The sequence below is a fragment of the Lycium barbarum genome, chromosome 1, assembly GCF_019175385.1.
Source record: "Lycium barbarum isolate Lr01 chromosome 1, ASM1917538v2, whole genome shotgun sequence".
NCBI lineage: Eukaryota > Viridiplantae > Streptophyta > Magnoliopsida > Solanales > Solanaceae > Lycium > Lycium barbarum.
The window spans coordinates 29,508,408-29,532,177 of record NC_083337.1 but is presented as its reverse complement, the minus strand read 5'-3'; the positions used below and the strand labels follow the sequence as shown (position 1 = coordinate 29,532,177).

At 39.0% G+C, this 23,770-nt stretch overlaps 1 long non-coding RNA gene across 2 annotated transcripts; it reads right to left on the bottom strand.

Annotated features, from left to right (window-relative positions):
• Nucleotides 1-3,376: 3,376 nt before the first annotated feature.
• On the bottom strand, nucleotides 3,377-9,878 carry LOC132633726 (uncharacterized). Of its 2 annotated transcripts, XR_009579768.1 has the most exons (3): nucleotides 9,178-9,493; nucleotides 4,494-8,575; nucleotides 3,377-3,674 (listed from the first exon to the last, which is right to left on the bottom strand). It is a non-coding gene; the product is annotated as an uncharacterized LOC132633726 (long non-coding RNA). The 2 variants fall into 2 exon arrangements; XR_009579765.1 differs by having other exon boundaries at nucleotides 4,494-9,878.
• Nucleotides 9,879-23,770: the final 13,892 nt, after the last annotated feature.

The following is a 23,770-nucleotide window of genomic DNA, read 5'->3' as shown; positions in this document are numbered from 1 at the left end:
CTTCTACGCGTTCTTTTTTCTTGTCATACTTAAAATTTCTACCGGTTCGTGGGTCTATCGTCATTTGAATCCCCCTCCCCCCCACACATTTGAACCCGTTTGCTCTCCCCAAACATCCATATGTAACTGATTGATTTTCCCTATCCTTAGTCATAAATTTCCAAACTTTAGCTGTTGGCCTACGAGTTCTAGGCGGTTTGTCTTGTGTATGTGATTGTGCAGGACCTGTATCTCCTATAGGATTTTCGGGGGGTTGTGTTTCATCATCATCATCATCTAAGTCTTCATTAAAAGTGTCGGTAAAATGTTGTTGCATTGCCTCATGACCTAAAAGTGGATTATTTCCACCAACATCAATACCTAAATTAGGTGTTTCTTCCACAAATGTTTCCTCATTAAGCGCACCCCTAACAGTACGACTACTACTACCGGCACCACGTCTTAATCTCTTTGACATTATTAAATAGAAATAATTTAAATCACAATCAAATAAATCACAAGAAAATAAATTACAACAAATTAAATTGCTAGAATTAAATTGCGTAAATTAAATTTCGAAAAATAAATTGCTAGAATTAAATTGCAAAAATTAAAGATAGAGTTGGAACGAAGGTACAAAATTGCCGGAATAATTTCCAACAAAGCGAAGGCGGCTAGAATTGCAAATCCACCAAAGCTACTTCGGATTGTTGCAAAATCACCAACTCCACCAACAATATTATAATTGCAAAATTAATAATTGAAAGTTCAAACTATAATAAGACTTTGTGGCTAATTATTGCAAAGTAACTATAATTGAGAGATTGAGATTTGAGAGAAAGATGAAGAAGAGTGAATTGAAATGAAAATGAAGAAGGGTTTATATAGGGGTGGGGGAGGGGTTAAAGTGTTAAAAAAAAAAATTTGGGGGCCAAAAATTAAGAAAATGACCGTTTGGCAACGGCCATTTTTGCAAATGGACCGTTGCCAACGGTCCATTACCGAGGCCCAAGTCCAACGGCTCTTTCCTTTTTTTTTTTTTTTTTTTTTTTTTTTTAATTTTAACCGGTTTAACCGGTCCGGTTCCGGTTAAACCGGTTTAACCGATTCCGGTTAAGAAAAAATTGAAACCGGACCGGTTAACTAATATCCGGTTAACCGGAACCGGTTAACCGGTTATACCGGTTCCGGTTCCGGTTCCGATTTAACCGGTCCGGTTACCGGTTAAAACCGATTACACGGAACCGGTTGACACCTTTAGTGGTACCCAAACTTAATTTGTAATAGTACTACTATATTGTAGTTCTACCTTGCAGTAAAGATGTGTATACAAAAAGGGATTAGGTAGTAATGCCTTGAACTTTACCCTAAATTTTAGAAACACATTTTATCTTTAAGGGGTCGTTTGGTGCATGGTATAAGTTGGGATATCCCGGCACTAATTTTTTGTACCATGTTTGGTAGAAGGTATAAACTTATCCTGGGATAAATTTATACCTTGTACCAAACAATGTATAAAATGCATCCCATCCCAAGAGATGGGATATCCCCTCTTATCCCACTTATACTTGGATTATTTTATACCATTTTTTAGATGGTATAAAATAATCCCAATAAATGAGATAAATTAGTCCCGAGATAATTTTGACTACCTACCAAACGACCCCTAAGGGTCCAATTACCCTCCTAATTTTTTTTTAAAAGGGAATAAATACCACATTAAATGCTGACCACCCCTTTTCCCCTATCTTCTTCCCTACTTTTTAATACAACAATAACAGCATATATATATAACATATTTACATGATTCCGAGCCTTATATACATCACAAGAACCACACCAAACAACCCATACAATAATAACAACACTTTTTAATATTTCCCGTTATTAACTCCATATTTCTCGTACGTCGCCAGAAGAGTGTATTTCACTCTTTTTGAGAGAGTGAGAAGCATTAATTTTTTTTTTAGGTAGCATTTTGTATTAAATATATTTATTTTTACTTTTTACTTGTTTTCTCTTTCTTTTTATTCTTTTCGGGAAAAATAGAGCAACACCGGATGCGGCGACACTATCAATCCACCATGTGAGCTTCGCTCCTCCGCCACCAGGTCGCCGTCCTCATCCGCCTTCGACCACCAAGCTCCGTCTCACCTTTAAATCACACACTTCTCACCGTAGTTCCACTAAAAATCCACCGGAAACGGCCTCTGTTATTGCATCATGTGAGAAGTGAGAACAGACCCATCAACCACCAGTTCCGTCGTGAGCCACCATCGCTACTTCCTCTGTTTTAATTTCCTCCATAGCTGCACCATCTGTTTGGGATTTCTATTGGTTTGTTTGAGAAAAAAAAAAATAACAAATATCCAAATTAAAAATCTGCTTATTGAAGAACTCTTAAATGGGAAAAATTAATAAATTCTACACAGGAGGCAGTGCGAGAACCAAGGGTGATGTTCTTCCTCCTCTAAATTGCCCTCTACTTTTTCGTTACCACTGTTTTCTTCTCCAATTTTATTTTTATTCAATATTTTGTACACAGGTTAATAAGAGATTGATTCAATCCTTTAAAGTTTTGATTTTTGATAATTTAATATTAGAAAGTCAGAATATTGGAAACATTATTTAATATGCTAGATCTTTTAAATTGCTTTCTTATAATTATTGGAAAAATAAATTATAAGAAGAAAATGAAATAAATTTTAAAAAATATAAAATAATTACGAAATTACACGTGGCAGTGCGTGTATTTCACTGCCCACCAAAAATTTGATTCTCCTTTGCCCCGTCAGTACACTACAAGAAATCTGCCTTATTGTGGCGACGAGTCGTCGCAAAAGCCCCACAAGTCGCCACGAAAAACCTATAGCAGCGACTTTCCTCCGTTGGTAGTAGTTCCATAACTGAAGGTTTTTTGTGACGACAATAGGTAGTCGCCACAATAACCAAATATTTGTAGCGACATATATTGCCACAAAAGGTAAGCAAGCATGTCACAAAAAATATTCTACAACACAAATATTGGCTTGGTCGCCACTGAATAAAAGCTTTAGTGGCGACTCTGCCGCCACAATAACAAATGAACTATTGGCAGCAACTTTTATCTCGCTACTAAAAAGTGATATTTTGTAGCGACTTTGGTCGCCACAAAACTCAATAGACTATCAATGGCAAGTTTGTCCTCGCTACTAAATATTACTACTAGTAGCGACTCTTGTCGTCACAAACTCAATGTACTATCAGTGGCAAATTTAATCTTGCTACTAAAAAGTTACTTTTAGGAGCGAGGACAGTCGCCACAAAAACTAAAGATTTACTATAGACAATTGAATTGTCTAAAATTAATATACTGCTACTAAAAGTATTCAATAACAAATAACAAACAACAAAAGCATTCTCAAGCCGAATATTATAAATAAATACCTACTAAATAGTCAATTAACCATACACAACCCAATACTTTATCATAGTGCCATTGTATGCATTTACATATTAACAAAAGGAATAAAACATGAAGTGTATCCAGTCTTCATACTCCTCCTTGTTTCGACACCTTTGACAAAAAACAAGAAAATATTAGATGTCTACAAATGCCTCCTTCTTCGATGCCTTTGACAAAAATAAAACACAAGGTGTCTTCAAACTCCTCCTTGATCGTCTCTATTTGTGATAGTTTAAGAACCTTGTCCCTGCTATTAAGAAAAATAAGAAAACAAAATATCACAATATAGTCATCTTGATTGGTAAGAACCATACTGACTTGTGAAAGAAAAAGTAGCCTATTCAAGAAATGAAATTCTAGATAAGGAGAAGTTATGTTGTTCAAGAATTGAAATTGGAATAACCACAATATATATAACACAAGTTAACCAGATTTTATATTCAACTAATATAACACAGTTATAACTAGTAGTTTAATAAGCATATTTTTTATATATAAAAAGGAAAGTTTAAGAAGCATATAACTGAAAGTTCATTCCACTCGAACCATGTCTTGACACATTAAATAAAGTTCTACTTTCATATATCACACTCTTAACATTGTAAAACTTTTATAACATATGATTATATTCCATGAGCTTTACACGGATAATAATCTTATCAAAGAAAGAAGTTAGCATAAATATGTCCCACTCACAAATATACATATTTCATCGCGGGACAAGCAAATCTATCATGTTTCAAAAACTATTGAACATAATGCAGTCATCATTATTCTGAACTATGAGAATGGACCTAAATTAGCATTAAGAGTACTGGAAAATTCTCACCCAACAACATAGTGATTCATTATTCTGCACTATGAGAATGGACCTAAATTATCATTAAGAGTACTGGAAAATTACCACAAATCAACCAATAACATAGTGATCCAACAGGGTTTGAGAGAGAGTTCAAAATTGTAATTTTCCTTTATAAGTAACAACTCTTAGATGAATAATCTTAATAATTTCATATTGTTTCAAGAACTGCTAATTGAAATCATAATTAAATTACAATAAAGAACAAACCTGGACCACTATTTTCAATCTCTGGAGTGGGATGTGCACTTTCTGCAAAAATCCGAGATGACCGTGACTTGATAGAAAGCTATTTCTTTGGTCACTCCATATCACTGTCCTCTATGTCAATACTCTCTTCTTCACTTTCTTCATTCTCCGACATATCTATTTGGTTGTCATCAATGAAATCATCTTCCTGATTATGCACACTTTTCTGAGCCTATTCACTTGCATCATTATAATTAATGCTTTGTGGTTCAACATCACCCCTATGTAAAGACACCACGATATCAATTTCTTGATCATCAGTACGCAACATATTAAATTCAAATTCCTCTTGTTGATAAGCTTCTCCATTCAGTAACACTTCATCTTCAACCTCTATACAGCTATCATTCTTTTCAGGCATATTATAACTGATAACTGGTTGAGTAAATGAAACCACAAGTTGAAAATGAAACAGTGTAAGAGTGGAATACAACTCTTTTATCATTTGGATACAGTTTTGAAACACCGTCTACCCAAATCCTGGGTTCTAACCTGTAGGGGTTTCAATATCTATACAAATGTATTTGCATATCATACAGAAAATAATGTAAAACTTATACTACAAGAAGGGGAAGAAGAGTTTAGCTTTTTACGGCCTTGGGCCCAAATCATTCAACAGTCTTGTTCTTGCTCTTCCAGTCCTTCATCTGAGTCGGGCTTTCAACTTTACTTCACTTTGTTTTTGGTAGAATCTCATCTCGCAAACCCATATTAATTAGATGTACCTCTCAGGAATGAAATGAAAATAGTTAGTCAAATGATAGGGTGACGTTTATGAATGTAAATAATAATATCCCTCGAACTCGTGTCAAACTTTGAGGTCTTTGATCACATAGGCTCAGACTCACGATTCCGAATATGGCAAAAGAACCAAAATCATGTCGCGGCTGCAAACTAGGGGACATTCTAGTTGCCTTGCCAAGCGCATGTCGGTTCCAACCACGTGATATCACTGTGAGATCATCATTGCCTAAACCGAGGGATAACCTTTCCGGACTAGGCATGGCCTCAAAAAGTAATTTTTTTCATTGGCCCAAATGTAGTATAAAGTTCAAATCAGTAAAATTTCATCAAGCGTAGCATTCTGTTCTTTAAAAGAAAAGCAACAGCAGTTGTTTTCGTTTGCTGAAGAATCTGTTCGTTTCCAAAGCATGTTCATTCCCATGAAAGTGGAATATTTCAGCAGACAATAGAAACTCAAGGCAAAATTTAACACAACAGCTCAAGTGTAGTGCAACTTCTGCTTTAGAGAGGACATAGCAGCAGTTTTCTACAGTAACCAGTCGTAACAGTAGCTGAAGATTGCAATCATCTTTAGCAGATTCAGGCCTCAAGTGCAGCTGCTCTTTTCAGGGCAACAAGTTTTTTTTTTTTTTTTTTTTAAAAGAATGTAACAACACAGCTCCTCACAAGATGGACAATCTGTTGATCACAGAGGCTAAAAAATTTATCGGCCCTTAAATACAGTAGTTGACTTCCTCCAAGTGTAGCATCTGTTTGCCTGAAAGTGCAACAACACTTTGGCCCAGAATGCAGTGTTTTCCTTACCCTAAAAATGCAACTCAAGAGACAGTTGTAAAAGGGGTCAGCCAGCCTAAACAAGAAGAACTTATGAGCGATGGGTGTGCCAAACAAGCAGCCAACAACTAGTCTCATTCAGGCAGAAAACAACAACAGGCACATACCAATGGACAGACATAGCAGACCAGAGAAACCTAATGCTCATTAATCCAAACAGATTTCACACTTGTATGAGAATTCTGGACTTCAACAATCTTAGAGAATCCTAACAGACAGTACCGCAAACAACATCAGGAAATTATAAGACCTCCCTCATGTTTATTATGAAAATCCCAAATAGGAAAAGAAGACAGAAGGTGGAGGAAAGGAATAGAAGCACATACATGTCATTCAAACTTATAAAATAGTAATTGACTTTAAACCTCAATTATCATGAAGAATGTTAAGTTCCTTTAGACATAGACAACTGATCAGAGAAAAAGGAAACAAACAAAAAAAATACTTTCCACTTAGTTCAAGTTAATGAAGGACCAACAAAACATAGCTTATACAGTCTGGAGACTTGGAAAAGATATGATCATGCCAAGATTTTATTTCAAAAGAAAACATCTCTTCAGTTTCCCTTAAACAGGGCTAGATCCCTACTAAAAAAAAAAGGTTCCCTCTTTCTGAGGACAGTAACTGAAAACAGTTGGGGTTTTGCCACTTTGATTGCATACACACATGAACATAGAGTTTACTTATCAAATGCACAACAAGGTCCTATTCCATTCTACTACCCCAAATCCAAGTTCACCTTACGTTGATCCTTACCAGCTTAAGGCAACATGATATGAGGGATACAAAAAAGGATAGACAGGGCAGGTTAAGAGGAAGCACATTTGCTAAGATAAACATATTCAGATTTTTTTACCAGTTAAGATTGCTAAGTTATAGTTTTCACATGGTTTATTAGTCACTACTCCCATCTTTAGCAAAGAACTAAATGACCACAGAAGAAGCAGAAAGAAAAGAAGAATATTAAACAAAATCAATGCTTAAGCACCTCAACATATCATGTGCTAGCTAAAAAGTCAGAGAGCACCAACTCTGTCCTTAACTATTCAGCCCTGAATTTCAGAAGGAACCAACATCTCAAGTGAAGAATGAAAACCTTAAACAACCAAGATAAAATCTTTTCACTTCTTTAAACAAGTCAGGAAAGGGAGACTGAAAAGAAATAATGTTGAACTCAAAGAAACTGAGTTAATCAGTAGCAAAAATTTCACAGAAAATCATATAGAACTCAACATGGGCTTGTTAACACAGCTTAGAAACAATACTTTAAATCAAATAAAAAGATAGGCTAATGCTAAAGTTAGTGTTCAGTCAAAAGAAAGGATAGCGCAACCATGCTTGAAGGCATATACAACTATTTTGGAAAGAGAAAGTGTAAATTAGTTTTAGCTCAAACCAGATCAAAATTTCTCCTTTAACATTCAGACTTAAGCTTTCTAAAAGAAATACACCACAGCCAACTCTGGAAAAAAAGACAAAGAGACATGAAAACCTTAATCAACAAACTAATATGTTGAATTACGCAAAAAAATCCAATAGGACATAAGCATGCTAAACCATTACTGTTGTTTTCTCCAAACTAATCAGCAAAGAGAAACTGGAAAACCATCTCTTAATCTAAACTCAAATGTGAGTTATTTTCCGCCATTTTTACATTACTCCAAGAATGGCTATAAATTTCATTTTATTTGCTAATCCTTGAACAAGATATCATGCTATCCAACAGTTACCTTTTAATAAACAAAAATACACACCTCAGATTTAAAAGAATCCAGTAATTCCATGTTTTCTATTCAAGCAGGGACTCTACATTTAGATATCAACACCTCAAAAGAAGATAATACAACCCTAAAGATCATGCTAACCAATACTACTTTCTCAAATAGAACAATGAAGAGAAACTGAAAAAGATGATGTAGAATTTTCAACAAGATTGAGTTGCAATGGTAAACAAGACTTCAACAAATTAAATCTTCATTTAGAGGGGAGAATCAGATGAGCATCCTTCTTAAACTAATGAGAAAATACTTACACAGCTAGGACCATATGAAGAACAGTTAAACTTGAAGTAACTAATTCATATTTGATTTATCTCAACTAAACTAATTAAAGGGAAACTAGACTAACAACCATGCTAAGGTACTGTATATAATGCCCACACTTAAACAAAATTAATATTTACTAATAGTAACTAACCTTTAACAATACCAAACAAACAAACCACATACACACTAATCACTCATTAATAACTACTCAATAATAAAAACACATCAATACGGATTTAAAGACAAAAATTTAAAGGAAAAGGGTTGAGGACTACATTTTTTAGAGTAGCGACGGGGGCGACGGGGGCGACGAGAGTTGACGTCGAACTACCGTTCACCTGAATCGATTTTGGACGAACGGAAATGAATTCCAAAAATTCTGCCAAATACATAAATACATATCCCATAAAAGCAACAATCCTGCCAAAGAACTAATCTCAAATCTTTTCAAGAATCCAAAATTCTCAATCAAAATTCAAAATGTTACTCATTTGGGTACATCTAGACTACCAAACAAAAACCCATATGATAGAATAAAAAAAAAATCATGAACCCATTACTTGAATGATGCAAGATGTGCAACGAAAGAGAGGTACTTTACAAGGAAAGAGAGTAACATTTAAAATATTAGTGATCTGGTGACCTTATATCTCAACCATCAAACTCACTAATTAAACCCAAACATTAAAATAAATCAAAGTTCAGTACTTTACATCATCTTAATAACTTTATGCTTAACTATATATAATCTCATAATAACTTTTCAAACCATGAATACCTAAATCCCAAAACCCAAACCCCACAAATGGCCACCCAAATACGCCTTTTTCAACCTCTTCAATTTCTCCCACTTCAACTCAAACAAATAACATATTTCAAACAAAAAAAAAACCATAAATCCAGCTGTCTCCAAGCTTAACCCGTAGAAGCTTTTGTCACCGCAAAGCAAGGAAAAAAAGAAAAGCAAAGCGATAAACCATAGAAATAACACAATGATTTAAGAAATAAAGAAAGAAACTAACCAAATATAGTGTGTAGAGAGAAGCAAAATCAGGTTCAAGACATGATTTCTTCAACGGAAATGTCAACTTAGAAAGAAATCATTGTTGGCTTTTTGAATTTTGCATATGGATTTTGGTTATATTGAGGGAAGAGTAGAGAGGAAAATGGATGAAAATCGACCCAAATAAAGGTTCTGTTTGTTTTTTTTTCCTATTATTGTTTTTACTGTCCATTTTTGGTGACTTTTCGTTTTTTTTTTAATTGAACTTTTAGTGGCGACCGAGTCGTCACAATAACCTATTAGTGGCAACATAGTATAAGTCGCCCCAAAAACTTTTGGAGCCAAACTTTTCTTTAGCGGGAACGTGAATTTTAGTCCTATTTTGGTACATATTTGTGGCGATCTATTCAAGGTCGCTACTAAATGCATATATTCAGTGGCGACTTTAAAGGTCGCTGCAAATGCTCTATGTGTTTGTGGCAACTTTATATAGTCGCTACAAAATCCCTACTATCTGTGGCAACAAATAAAGTCGCCACTGAGTACCGCAACTAAAAACCATATTTCTTGTAGTGGTATTAGGGTGGTATTTATTCTATTTTGAAAAAGTTTAGAGGGTAATAGGACTTTCGACAAGAAAAGGTGCGTTGACTTTCGAAAAGAAAATGTGTGTTTTTGAAATTTTTGGTATAGCTCAGGGAATACTTATCTTTTTTCCTATAGAAAAATGAAATAATAAGGTTAAGGTGTAAATAAAACACATCCTTGATAGTATAACTAGTAGTATAATAATATCTCCATCCCCATCCATGCTCGTTACTCACAATAGATTCATGTCTAAGTTGAGATATTAATTAAAGTTGATTATCACGATATCTTGATTGAGTTTAGAAGGTGAAATGATGGAGTTTGCTTAATGGGATGAGATCCACAAGAAGTGGAAAGAAATAAATACAAGTAAAGCATCTTAAAAGAAAAAAGAAGTACATCTTTGAGAAAAAGAAAGTAAAGCATCTTTCTGTTGTAGAAGGTTCCCAAATTTGAAATAGATGGGCTCAAAACTTCCAAATATTTTGCTTAGTGAGAGAAAATCTGCCAAACAATTTTCCTTTCTGTTTGTTTTTTTTTTTTTTTTGGTTTTGTGAAAAGGGAGAAAAATGAGGAAAAAACGAGAGGGAAGAGCTTGTTCAAACAACTAGGACCGTAAAAGAAAACCGACAAACAACACCAAATCGATAATTCGAGTCAAACCGAGAAAAAATCGATTAGTGGTTTGGTTTGACTTGGTTTGGAATTGAAAAAAAAAACCCGACCATAATTGATTTGGTTTGGTTTTAACTAAAAAAAAGTCAAACGGAACCACACCAACTCAATAATATATATATATATATATATATATATATACAATTTTTAAAAATATTTTATGCATAAAATTATTTATTCGTAATGCAATTTATAAATATTTCTTAAATGTTTTCATAGTTTTTGTCTTTTAACATATTATTTCAAGTTTGGACTTAGAATTTTGAATAGTCCAATAAGTTTTATAGCCCATAGATGTTAGCAACTCAAATAAAGTTCAAACCAAAGCTGTCACAACCCAAACTGAAGGGCCATGACGGGCACCTGACTGTACTAATCAAGTACCATCTGACATACATTTGTGACAACAACATGAACATAGGGGGGCCAATAGGGCCGTCATACGACTCTCAATAGACTTATAAGAAACATGCATGTATCAACTATTCTGAAAGACTCATCTGTGAAAATACTGAACATACTACATGAGCCGGTAAGGCTATTATAACAATTTGTAATGACATATGAAATCTCAAGTCTGGACCTCATCTAACTGTACATAACTGTCTACAAGTCTCTACTGTAAAACATAACACAACGTAGCTGGGACAGGGCCCCGCCATACCCATACAGAGGTGCGTACATATCTACATATACATAAGACCTTGCTGACTCCTGGCATCTCCGGAACAAATGGAGTGCCTCAGCTACATTCGCCGAGCTCACATCCTAATAGATGGATCACCAACCTGTATCTGCAGACCTGCGGGCATGAAACACAGCGCCCCAGGCAATAGGAGAGTTAGTACGAATAATTCTCTTGGGATCTACAACACACTTGCGGAGCATTGAGACATGAAAAACTGGTGAACTGATTCAAGCTCCGAAGGCAAATCCAATTCATAGGCTACTCGGCCCACCTTACGGATAATTCTATAGGGTCCAATGTAGCGGGGACTCAATTTTCCTTTCTTGCCAAATCTCATCACTCCCTTCATTGGCGATACCTTCAAAAATACCCAATCATCAACCTGAAATTCCAAGTCTCGCCGGCGATTATCCGCATAAGATTTTTGGCGGCTTTGGGCTGTCAACAATCGATCCCGGATCACTTTGACTTTTTCTACCGCTTGCTGAATCAATTCCGACCCTATTAGCTATACCTCTCCTATTTCAAACCATCCAATTGGGGACCTACATTTCCTTCCATATAGGGCTTCATACAGAGCCATTTGGATACTGGAATGGTAGCTATTGTTGTAAGCAAACTCAATAAGGGGTAAGTGATCATCCCAGCTACCACCAAAATCTAATACACATGCCTGTAGCATATCTTCCAAAGTTTGAATAGTACGTCCGGCTTGTCCATCAGTCTGTGGATGAAATGCCGTGCTAAGCTTCACCTGGGTACCTAGACCTTCTTGAAAGGACTTCCAAAATTTGGCTGTAAACTGCGCTCCCCTATCTATAAGAATGGATAGTGGAATACCATGAAGTCGTACAATTTCTTTGAGATATAACCTCGCATAATCTTCTGCTGAGTATGTGGTCCTGACTAGAAGAAAATGAGATGCCTTGGTTAATCTGTCCACAATTACCCATATAGAATCATACTTGCCTTGAGAACGGGGCAATCCTATAATAAAATCCATATTGATAATTTCCCATTTTCGCGTAGGAATTTCCATCGCTTGCAATAGCCCTCCTGGCTTCTAATGTTCGATCTTTACTTGCTGGCAATTTGGACATTGGGCTACAAATTCTGCTATGTCTCTCTTCATGCCATCCCACCAATATATCAATTTGAGATCGTGATACATCTTTGTTGCACCTGGGTGAATAGAATTCCGAGAATGATGGGCTTCTTCCAGAATTCGTCGACGCAATTCTGCAACATTCGGAACACATAGCCTGCCTTGGTATCTAAGAATCTCATCCATCGAAGTTTTAAATGGAGATCTCTCTTTTTCATGAAGTGTGTCTCTATACTGGCTCAGTTGAGGATATTCATACTGACGCTCTTTCACTTCCACATTCAGAGACGAAACCGTGGGATAATTAATACAAATCCCTGCACTACCTGAATCAGTTGCGCGCACTCCAAGCTTAGCTAGCTGGTAAAGCTCATGAATCATTTCTTTCCTTTCTGGAGGAACTTCACATAAACTACCCATTGATCGGCGGCTAAGCGCATCGGCTACTACATTTGCTTTTCCGGGGTGGTATAAAATATTCACATCATAATCTTTCAGCAATTCTAACCACCGCCTTTGTCGCAGATTTAACTCCTTCTGTTTGAAAATGAACTGAAGGCTTTTATGATCGGTATAGATGTCAACATGTACACCATACAAGTAATGTCTCCATATATTTAATGCATGAATAACCACAGCTAATTCGAGGTCATGAGTTGGATAGTTCTTTTCATGCTTCCGCAACTGTCTCAAAGCATAAGCAATAACTCTACCATGCTGCATTAACACACATCCTAACCCAACACCGGAAGCATCACAGTATACCACATAACCATCTGACCCTTCTGGAAGTGTTAAGACTGGAGCTGAGGTCAATTTGTCCTTCAACTCTTGGAAACTGCGCTCACAAGCGTCATTCCATTAAAATTTAGCTGACTTCTGGGTTAGCTTCGTCAATGGGGCTGAAATAGATGAAAAGCCCTCTACGAATCTTCTATAATAATCTGTCAATCCCAGAAAACTACGAACTTCTGTAGGTGTCATAGGCCTTGGCCACGTCTTCACAGCTTCAATTTTCTGAGCATCAACTCGAATACCATCATCTGAAATAACATGGCCCAGAAATGTTACGGAATTCAGCCAAAACTCACACTTTAAAAATTTTGCATACAATTCTCGGGCTCGAAGAATTTCAAGAACAATACGTAAATGATCGGCATGTTCTGATTCTGTGCGAGAATACACCAGAATATCATCAATGAATACTATCACAAATAAATCCAAGAGTGGCCTGAATACATTATTCATCAAATTCATAAACGCGACCGGAGCATTAGTCAGCCCAAACGACATCACCCGGAATTCATAGTGGCCATATCTTGTTCTGAAGGCTGTTTTGGGAATATCTTCTTCTCTAACCCTCACTTGATGATAACCCGACCTCAAGTCTATTTTAGAAACCCACTTGGCACCCTGTAGTTGATCAAATAAATCATGAATCCTGGGGAGAGGATATTTGTTCTTTATCGTCACCTTGTTTAACTGCCTATAATCGATGCACATTCGTAGGGAACCATCTTTCTTTCTAACGAACAAGACTGGTGCTCCCCACGGCGATGAACTGGGTCTAATAAACCCCTTTTCCAATAAATCTTTTAATTGCGCCTTTAGCTCTTTCAATTCTGCCGGAGCCATTCGATAAGGAGGAATAGAAATAGGCCTGGTGTTCGGAAACACATCAATGGCGAAGTCAATTTCTCTTTCTGGAGGAAGGCCTGGAAGTTCATCTGGAAATACATCCAGAAATTCATTTACTACCGGAACAGATTGGAGAGTTGGCGACTTTGCCTCGGTATCATGAACTCGGACTAGATGATAAAGGTGGCCTTTGGCTATCATCTTCCTTGCCTTGAGATACGAAATAAACCTACCTCTTGGAGACGCTGTATTAACCTTCCATTCAAGCACGGGTTCTCCCAGAAATTGAAATCGAACTACTTTCATCCAGCAATCCACATTAGCATAGCATGAGGCCAACCAGTCCATACCCATAATCACATCGAATTCTAACATTTCAAGCTCAACTAAATCAACTTTAGTTTGGCGATCAAATATCACTATCACTCAATTTTTATACACTTGTCTAGCTATCACGGGATCACCAACCGGAGTAGATACCTCAAAAGGTTTGATTGGCTCAGGTTTCACCCCAATACTACCAGCAACATATGGGGTAATATAGGAAAAAGTAGAACCCGGATCTATCAAGGCATAAATATCATAGGAGAATATGCATAATGTACCTGTAACCATATCTAGGGAGGACTCAAGATCCTGTCGTCCGGCTAAAGCATACATACGGGGCTGAGTGGCACCTGAAGTAGATAATCCCCCTCGGCCTCTACCTTGGCCCGCTGGAATCTGAGGAGTCTGCCCTATCGGGCGCATTGAAGAGAAGCCAGCTGCTGATCCCGTGGGCTGAATCCCCACTCTACCGCTCGTCGACGGGCAATCTCGCATCATATGCCCAACCTGGCCACAGGCATAGCAAGCATCCGAACCTTGGTGACACTGTCCGGAATGTAGTCTACCGCACTGGCTGCATCGCGGTACTGAGGGTCTCCTCTGACTATAATCTTCCCTGAACAGAGAATCCGAGGCCCTCGAACTCTAACCCGGTCCTGAACGAAAGGAGCGATCAAATCTCCTATCCGTGAATCGAGGAGGTGCACTAGTCACCGACTGGCCTGAATGTTGGGGATAAGTCTGCCTCAATCCCCCTTTATAATCACTGCCTGCCCCCATAGATCTGGCCCTCTTGCTTTGCCTTCTATCAATATCACGATCACCTCTTGGTGGTGGCTGTCGTCCCTCTAAGTTCTGGGAATGGGCTTGTATTCGGGAAATATGCATCCCTTCTTGTAGCGAAGCCGTCAAACAATCCTTGAAAGAATGTGGCCCCAAACCACTCATAAACCTGTGCACCCTATCTCCCATATCGGCCACCATAGTCGGGGCATACCTATCCAAGGAATTAAATTGCAGGCTATACTCCCGGGCACTCATATTTCCTTGCTTCAAATTTAGAAATCTATCCGCTCTAGCTCAGCGGACCTTGGGTGGCAAATAATGGTGGATGAAGGCATCGACAAATTCTTGCCAAACGGGAGGAGGCGCATTCTCTTTTCTCGATGCTATCCAATTATTATACCACAATACAGCCACATCTCGGAGTCTATAAGATGCCATCTCCACGGATTCAGTCTCGGAGGGATGAATAATTCTCAATGTTTTCAACATCTCATCAATAAAACCTTGCGGGTCTTCATTTGGCTTTGACCCGAAAAATTCCGGAGGATTAAAACTCATAAAATCACGGGCTCGGGTACTAGCTAACCGATCACTTGGGCCCGTATTTTGCCGCTGTTCCTGGGCGGAAACCAACTGGGTTAATAAGTGAATGGCCTCGGTTAATAAGTGAAGCAACTGGTGGCGGAACTGGAGCTGAAGCTCCCCCTGGTTCTTCTACATTGGGCGGGGTGGAGGAAGTATTAGATAGGCCCTCATTATGTGACTCTCCCTCTTCTACATCCGTTGGCGGCTCTCTTACCACTCGCCTGTTTGTCGTAGTCTTTCCCTTCTGGGCAGCTGTAGCTTTTCCCTTTGGCGGCATTTCTGAAATCACAACACACTATTAGGGAGGGTAAAGTCTTACACACGGCTCTATCGCACGATCTTATAAGAAGAAATATGATCATTTTCCTAAATTCCCTGTAGCCTCTTGTTTATTAGCGTGGCGCGCAACACACCATAAATAAGACTCTACTAGACACGGCTCGTAGACACTTCCTAGGACTGAACTGCTCTGATACCACTTCTGTCATGACCTGACCAGGGGCCGCGATGGGTACCCGGGGCTAACCACCGAGCACCCCTCATTCTACTGCTTATCATACTCATTAAACGCTCTTTTATTAATTTTATACTCAAAGCATAAGGAAATTCATTTTTCATTTCAAAACATAATACTTTATATGCACAAGCCTTTTGGTCATTGAAATAATATATATACATATATATATATACATGGTAGCAACCTCGTGAGACCATACCACCCATACTGCATATCTACGAGCCTCTACTAGAGTACTAGACATATGGACGGGACATGACCCCGTCGTGCCCAAAACATACATGTATATAAAAGGATAACCATAAGCACCTCCGGAACAATGGAGTGCTCTCAAACAGCTAACAACTCCTACGAGTCTGGATCAAGATAACCTCCCTGTCTACCTGTGGGCATGAACACAGCGTCCAAAGAAAACGGACGTCAGTACGAACATTGTATTGAGTATGAGAGGCATAAACAATAATATCACATCGATGAAATAAAGGGAGCAGCAATATGGAACATCTGTATCTGACTGTCAAATATAAAGGAAATGATGCTTGCTGGCTTACTCAAAATCATCATCATATCATATATGCATAAATGTACAAACTGCCCGTTCATATCGGATCGGGGTGATAATCATTAGCCTGCGTCCAGGACTCTCGCGTCTGGGTATCATCTCATGCCGCCCACTAATGGTGTCTGCCCATGCCATCTGGCCATGGTGTATAGCTACCCGCCTTAGCGGTAACTGCCCGGCCAAATAGGCGCGGTGTTATATCATCATCATAATATGCTCATCATAGTACACGCGTAAAGACTCAAGGAGAATTATGCTTTATCGGGGTGACGTAAGGTCGTGATCCCCCCGATTTCTTTATGTAGCAATCATTAACATCCTACCTCACCTTGAAGGGAATAGTATATGAGGTGAGTGTAAGCAATAAATGACATCATTAACGCTTTAGGAACATCATATCATGAACATCTAGAACTTGTATACTTTAACTCATTACCTTGTGTAGCTATTTAGGGATATAGGCTCATATTTTTCTGGAACTTAAGAGATTCATGGAGAAGAAAGAAAGTCATGCTATAGGATTCATGCCATAGAACAAAAGGACTAGCCTCACATACCTTTTGCGCTTAACTAGTCTATCGTTTGCTTGGTTTCCTTTGGTGCCCATGATTCTACCTTCAAGAGGAATCGCATTAACATCCGTTACTCGGCTATAAGAACATTTTATCATGTCTAGGGAAAATTGGGCAGCACTTACTTTTTTTATACTACTTTTCCCACATTCTATATCAACTCCCAAATGTTAATAACAACATTCACAATATAGCAACAACAATCATTATTTATCTACATTATCCGCATATCGCCATTTCACTCCAATTTCTCCATAGTCATGGTCAAAATTCATTATTGCATTTTCTCACAAATAATACTTATTCCATATTCTAGATGTCGTACATAACATATTTACAATCACAACATACCAATATTCATCATCCACCCCAAACTACTACTCAACAATGACACTATTCACACATTCATGACCCAATTCTATGTCTTTCCACAATCCAAGTGTTTCAACTTTTAACCACTCAAATCATGTAAAAGGGTCATAGAACTCACCTTAGATGATGGATGAACAACACTAAAGTGGAGCTTCTCTTCTTACACCAAAACCCTAACTCACTTCTTTTGAGTTTTCTTGGCTTAGATGAACTTTTAATGAGTTTCATACACTTGATTTCATGGATTTGGTGTAGTAAATCTTGGTTTCCCTTAGTTTCTTGTAGGTGAATGATGGAGAAGGTTCTAGAGGGTTCTTGGAGAGAGGAGAGTGGAAGATGAAATGAAATAAAATGAAGGAGGGGTCCTTATATTAATTCTTGAAATCAGTCTCGACCGAGATGTACGGTGCGATCAACGGAGCGTCGATTGGATTGATGGAGTGTCGATCGGATCGACGGAGTGTCGATCTGGCCGTCGAAGTCGTTAAATTTCTAGTGAGAAATCTATCGTTTCTTTTCATTCGACGGTGAGAAGAACAGTCCGTCGAACTGATCGACAGAGCATCGACCTGTTCGTCGAGTGGTCTTCGCTCCAGCTCAATTTTATGGCACAATCGACGAAGCGTTGACTCGTCCGACAGTACAAAGAACGACCGTCGAACCCCCTTTCGCAGAACTGCGGTGAAGTTTCATTTGACGAACTTTTCTCTCTTGCCTCTAACTTCTTTGGAATCTTAATTAGAGTTATTCAGTATGCCTTCTTACTTGTAGGGACATCATGTTCACCTTTACTTACGTTAGTCGCTTCACCGCTCAGCAACCCAAGGTTTCGAGGTGTAACACCTGCGAACCCACATTCACAGAAATATCATCCAGGATACGAGCAATCAAAAGAGCTCAAGGATAGGTCACGGAGGTGACATTCCTCGAAGGGCGGACCCAGCGGGAAATGATGTTCAGCCACCTCCTGGCCTTAACAGAAATTTTTCGCTAAATATTCCCACTCTGGGCCTGCCCCAAGTAATAGAAGCTCTATCCTCCGTAGCCACTTGTTTGGATACCAGCCAATCCCTATTATCAACAGTATTCTTAGCCTCCAAGAACTCCTCCGAAAGATTGTCTACCTTATACACCTGGTTGATCGTCTTAGCCCCCACCTTCACAGAAACCCCAGCGAAATCGCTGAAGCGTTACCTAGACTGCAGAAGCGGTCCCACAGTGGTTAATTCCACATGTCCATTCCATTCGAACATGATCCGCAATTAAGTCCCACACATGTGTTTTTCCCTGTGGACACTTATCCGAGTCATTTCCCTTGCAAGTAACTTACATGCACCTTGATATGCCCTTGCCGTTCGAGGACGAACAGTTGTTTAATTAGTATCTGATGTAACGATCCGTTCCGTTGTTACTGTAAAGATTCCAAAATACCCGTAAACGTGTCATCCTGGTACTTTCCGCTCACTAAAGTATTTACGACAGACATCTAATCTAGTGATAACCATTGTGCGAAAGGGGATCAAGCATAAAAAATTAGGGTAAAGGACCCAGCTAGGCCGTCCTAACGCTCTTCCAAGCGCTACAGCCATGGCGCTCTAGCGTTAAAGGCCCGCTGAAGCGGTTATACCATAATAGCACCGACCACTGCAACGGCTGATTGAGCGCTGCAGCGCTATTGTCGAAGTGGTAGGCCAACTGCTGAAGCAGTGCGCGCAGTGAAAAATTCTCTATTTGAGGAATCATTTCGGGAATTGCCTCATTTTTCAATACCCTAATTCCCAGCCGCCCAGCTCGAGGAAAAACTAGAAATAACAGATTTCTTGGTCTTGATAGACCTTTCCAAAGCCTTTAAATTCACATTCCACCTAGTAGATTACTCCTAAAACCACTTAAATCTTGTTTCCAAAAGAATTATCAAGTGGGTGCTCCAAGTAAGCTAGATTTGGAGAGATGATGAGTCAACAACATTTTCACATAGTCCCCTCTAAACAAACCTTCCATAGTCTTTACCTAGAGCAAATTAATAACCTAGATATCTATATTCCTTCACTTTAAAAATAAGTTTTTCCCTGGATTTGGAAATGGTACTTTCTCAAATAAGCTTGGAAATGGAAATCACCTAGCCTTGTCCCGGATGGAGTCTAGAAGTGGGTTGAGATTCAAAACCTTCCTTCGTAAATCCAAAGGTCTCTTATAAGGGTTATAAAGGGTATTTTAATTCTTGGGCCACAAGGTAGTCTCCAAGATTTTTCGTACGAACCTAAATGTGGTGTTTAAAGTGAAGATTCAATGGAGGTTCGGGGCACCCGCTCGACCATGAGGTAGGTTATAGCTTCCTTTCGGTAGACTCCGTTAGTTTTCCATATTGTTATGTTAGAAGAAACGGAGAATTCATGTATAGGAAATTGGAGATTTGGGATGGAATTCTAGGATTGTATTGTTGTGTGTGACTTTTTTGTTCAGGCTTGTAGCCTGTAGACTCTTTAGGTATTGATGTGGTTTTTCTTGATTATCAGTGGATTTATGTAACTTGGGAGTAGTGGACGGAATCGAGTTGTGCCTAACGATGAAAACTTCCTGTAACACGTGATTATTTGTAGTGAATTTAAATGCTAGGTGGAAGGATAAAATGTATCATGGTAGTGATTGATTTGTAGTTAAATTGTGGCGAATGACTCCAGTGTAGGGTGAGATTCTTGTCCTAAACTAATAGGCTGATTTAGGGAAATAGTAATACTATATATCAATTATTTGATCTGTTGGGTGTTGGGACTAGGCACCCGTTATATGTACTTGATTGTTCCATTGTGATGGTTGATACCGTGAGTATTTGGTGTGAATTAGAATCTGTATTATCGTCTTGATTGGAGATAGAATTTGCATACCATTGTTGGTATTTGAACTGTGATACATTGTTGGTGTACTCGTTGTCGGTATTGTGATATGATATATTTTTGGCGTACCCCATTGTTGGTACTTGTCATGTTGAACTTTATTGTTGATGATTGACATATGCACTGCACGCATTCTCTCATATTCATGATGCATGGCCGTTACCCGGTGATGATCTGGTATCGTTGAATGAGCGAAACTGATATTTGATAAACTCTTTACTTGAATGATTGTGAAAAGCCCGATGTCCGAAGATCCATTCCGAAATCATTGATTATATGAAACTGATGTTGATAAACTCTTTTACTTGAGTGATTGTGAGAAGGCCGATGTCTGAGGTTCAATTTCAGAATCATTGACATATGTATTGCATACATTCTCTCATATTCATGATGCATGGCCGATACCTGGTGATGATCCGATATCATTGATTGAGCGAAACTGATATTTGATAGACCCTTTACTTGAGTGATTGGGAGATGGCCGATGACCGATGATCTATTCCGGCATCGTTGTTGCATGGCCGATTCCGATAATATCCCAGAATCATTTTTAGTGCATGGATTTCACGGGTCCCCCAGGGTGGTGCGGGTGAGACTCCCCATGTGAGCAATTTTCCAGGGTCCCGTTTGTCTTTTGGGAAAATACTCGGGACGGGTGGCACTTAGACTTCGCGAGTCACGCCGACTTGTGCTACCGAGACGTCGATATTTTTATCCAGTGTATATATGTATACCTCATCTGCATGGCATGGCATCACATCCATATCCTCAATGCACTACATTGCATCATGACTTGACTTAGATGTGTGATGATTGGATTGTGATCATTGCACTGTGATGATTGAATTGGATCGGATATATTCGGACTTGATTTATTTGGGTTTAGATGATTTACATAGGCAATGACGAATATTTGGATTCGATTATACGTGAATGATATTGTTGACTTGTGCCTGTTAAATTAACCTAAAATTAGTCATAAACTGGTTCTAAGTGAGTTAGGATAAAAAGGCGTTGTAACGATGAGCTTGCCCCTAAACACAAATGAACAACTTGGGAATTACATATATGTTGAGAATCTGTGTAGGTGATTGGTTAACTCATAATTCATTAGATAGTAGTTGTGGCCTAAGGTATATTGATGTTGTGATGTACTGCATATGGATATGTGATTTGATTTAGTGATTATCATAATTATTCGTGAATTCTTTAGCAATATGTATTACTAACCATTGTCGGCCTATGATACTTACTTAGTACGCGTGTTTGTACTGATATTGCACTTGCTACACTCTTTTTGGGTGTAGATTGTTTTAGGTATTTAATTGATATTAAGCGGACCATACGGTGTCTATCTGGAAGGCCTCCTCCCACTTCATTTTGGGACGGAGGATGCGTCGTAGAATATAATGGTGATCCGAGTCAATAGTCGCTCTTGTACTAGTCTAGACCAGGTCATGGGAAGTCGTATCGAGTCTGTAATTTGGTGTTGGGGTAAACATATAAAACTTGTAGTTATTGAATATTTATAAATGGAATTCCGCTGTATTTCTTAATTACTAAATTGCTTTAAATGGAATGTTGTGTGATTGATACGTTATATAAATGAGAGGGTTCGCCTACCAAGTTGGGAAGGTAAGTGCCCGCACGAGCCCAAAATGGATCGTGACAAGTTGGTATCAGAGCCTAGGTTACCGGTCTACTAAGTACAAGAGCAATGTCTAGTAGAGTCTCGTGGAATGGTACGTAGACGTATGTACCTGTCCACGGGAGGCTATAGGGCATCTAGGAAAATTTTCCTTAGTTCTTTTAGATCGTGCTACTCCGGTCGAATTGGTATCTCGGTAGATCCAATTGGTATCTGGACGATTCCAATTGGTATCTACACACGAAAACATGTTGTATTTGGAATCTGGTCTGAAATGCGTTGAGTGTGGTCGAGTAAGATTTTTAGTTGCGAGACAATTCAAGTTGATATGATATTTCTGCCAGGTATCACGCTCCAGCGGTCAGCCAACCGCTGTAGCGTTACCGCTGCAGCAGTAAAGCCGCCGCTGAAATGGAAGCTTATTTTTCTTTGAGTGCTTCTGCGACCCTTCCACCGCTGAAGCGGGACAGCGGTAGCGGTCTGAGAGACCGCTGAAGTGGTACTACTGGATTCAGAGACCTGAACCCTTCCCCTGTTTCCAGCCTACCTCCCCTGTTCTATCTACTTAATAGACCAGATAAAGCAACAGTAGCCTGACCAGCCAACAGTTATATAAAAACGAACCTGACAAGGGCATGTGTCACTCAAACCATCACATATACATCATTACCATTACCAAAACTAGAAAATCAAATTGTCCCACATTCAAACGAAATTATCTGAATATTGAGCCCGAATGAGGTTAACCAAGAACCATTCAAGTTGCTACTACGAAACCGACCGTCATTACTAAAGGAAGGAGCTAAATAGTTCAACATCCAAAACAAGTATCCAAATATTATCCATGAACCAGGTCTACCGAAAACCCAAAAGAAAACAACATCATCCAAATAAGGGAAACAAAACAAACCAAAGAAAAATAAAGATTGCATGAAACAAGGAATCCCGACATGGGCAGACCAAACACTAGCTGGGGGGGGGGGGAGATCTCTAGGCCCTTCGAGTACTCATGGAACCATCTAAGCAGCCTGCCTCCTCCACTAATTTGCTCCTCCTGTCACCTCCTCTGGCCTCCCTCACAAACGAGTATCTCTCAGAGTTATCCTCGTCCTGCACAGGCATATCCACATTGGGGTACATCTTCTTCCATAAGCCTTTGAAACCTCTCCAAGACATCAAATAGACCTTCTTATGAGATTGTTCTTGGCTTGCTCCCTCTCAAAGTCAGTGCGAAGCTAGACATGATCTGCGATCATGGAAGTGTAGACAGTCTGCAAAGTGGTGAGCGACTCGCCCATCATCTTCTGGTTGTCGAGGTAGTCCTTCATCTCCTCCATAGTAAAGTAACCTCCACCAGCACTGGATGGACCTGCATCCACAGAAGGCCTCGGTATGCCCTGAAACATCGCTATCATCTCGTCAAAGCGAGTGTCAATATGCTCAAAAGGGCCCTGAACAGGGGCAGCCCTAGCCTCGGTCTCAGCTCCACCTCGACCTGCATTGGCACTGGCGCTTGTTCCCTCCGCAGTCTTCCTCTTCTTGTGCTGGATGGCAGTGCCCTGGCCGTACACCCGCAACGGATGGAAATCAGCATCAGAATCTACCTGGATATCATCAGGCCTCCTATGGACCCCAGCCCTCTTGCACAGCGAAGT